This window comes from Heterodontus francisci, unplaced genomic scaffold (assembly GCF_036365525.1).
Source record: "Heterodontus francisci isolate sHetFra1 unplaced genomic scaffold, sHetFra1.hap1 HAP1_SCAFFOLD_286, whole genome shotgun sequence".
NCBI lineage: Eukaryota > Metazoa > Chordata > Chondrichthyes > Heterodontiformes > Heterodontidae > Heterodontus > Heterodontus francisci.
In genome coordinates, this window is record NW_027141006.1 from 2,399,315 (window position 1) to 2,401,279 (window position 1,965).

The following is a 1,965-nucleotide window of genomic DNA, read 5'->3' on the forward strand; positions in this document are numbered from 1 at the left end:
ATTAAATACCAATCCACAACTTGTACAGGACTACCAAATAAAACCTACAACTGTAAAATACAGTTAATCCATATTTTAAATTAAACACAAGTCAAACAAATATTGATACATTAAGAGAGTGGGAAACAGTGAGAGCAGAGTGGAGCATCAAGAGCCCAGGAGAGAGAGGGAGCAAGAGTTCACTCGGAGAGCAGGGAACAGCAAGAGCACGCGTCAAAAAAGGCAAAGGAATCCACAATTAATGGGAAAACACTGAATGGTGTAGAGGAAGTGAGGGACGTTGGAGTGATTGTCCACAGATTCCTGAAGTAGCAGTCCAGGTCAATAAGGTGGTTCAGCAGGTATATGGAATCCTTTCCTTTATTAACTGAGTTATAGAATATAAGGGTGATCTGGCTGTCCATGTCAATAAGTCACTGACAGCTAACATGCAGGTGCAGCAAGCAATTAGGAAGGCTAATAGTATGTTAGCCTTTATCACAAGAGGATTTGAGTACAGGAGTAGTGAATTCTTGCTTCAATTGTATAGAACCCTGGTTAGACCGCACTTGGAGTACTGTGTACAGTTTTGGTCTCCTTACCTTAGGCAGGATATTATTGCCATGGAGGGAGTTCAACGAAGGTTCATCAGACTTGTTCCTGGGATGGTGGGATTGTCCTATGAAGAGAGATTGGGGAAACTGGGGCTGTCTTCTCTAGAGTTTTGAAGAATGAGAGGTGATCCCATTGAAACCCACAAAATACTTAAAGGACAGTCAGGGCAGATGCAGCTAAGATGTTTCTCCTGTTTGGGGAGTCGAAAATCAGGGGACACAATTTCAGAATAAGGGGGAAGCCACTTAGGAAAGAGATGAGGAGAAATGTTGTTACTCAGAGGGTTGTGAATCTTTGGAATTCTCTACCCCAGAGGGCTGTGGAAGCTCAGTCGTTGAGTATGTTTAAAGCAGAGATTGACAGATTTGTAAATACAAATGACATAAGGGAATATGAGGAAAGTGTGGGAAAAAGGGCATTGAAGTGGATGTTCAGCCAAGATCATATTGAATGGCGGGGCAGTCTCGATGGGCTGAATGGCCGACTCCTGCTCCTATGTTTCGATGTTCCTAACTCCACATTATCGATGAGACACAGCCTCAGGCCGACTTGTCGGGTGGTGCAAACAGATAACACTGCTTCTGATCTTCACCAGAACAGAGACTGAGATGTAACATTGATCATCAAACAGACTGTGAGAGAATACAACAGAATAAAACACATGGAGTGACACTGTGGAATAACAAATAGATTTGATTGGAATGTTGAATTTTGATTGGAATGGATAAAACACCAGAAACAGCAGATTAAATTGGGATTCTCATCATTATATTGATCTGAGACAGAAAAGAGAAACTGATGGGAAGAAGGAAGAATGGAACTGTTAAGTTTTTTTGAGATTTTCACTCACCCATGAATGCTGATTAAAAAAAGATGCAAATAACAGAGAATTTCACCAAAAACGGAGATTAAATGCTGCCGCAACCTTGGATCGAAGGATGCCCCAACAGATCACCTGTTTAACTGTCTCCTCACTGGGGGATTTCAATCGGTGAGCAATATTATTCGCTACCTTTTTTTTGTTAAATGAACCCAGAACTGTCACTTGGAGTTAATATCTGCATTCCGACTCCTGAAAATTTTCTGGACACATTTCCTGCTGAAAGAACTAAGAACTCTTTTCTAATTTACACAATACTATATACACATTCATCAAACCTCTTAAGCTAGCATCCTTGGTGCTGCTCTCTCTTCTCCCAAACCTCATCTCATGTGACTGTTACATCATCACTCTGACAGTGGGAGGGGTTGATCCCACTATCTTCAGCATTAACCCTTTACATCCTTATACTACACTGTCTGTCCAAACAAATGGGTGGAGGGAACTTCCTTCATTTATTCAAACACTTGAAAATCAACTCAAAGCCATCA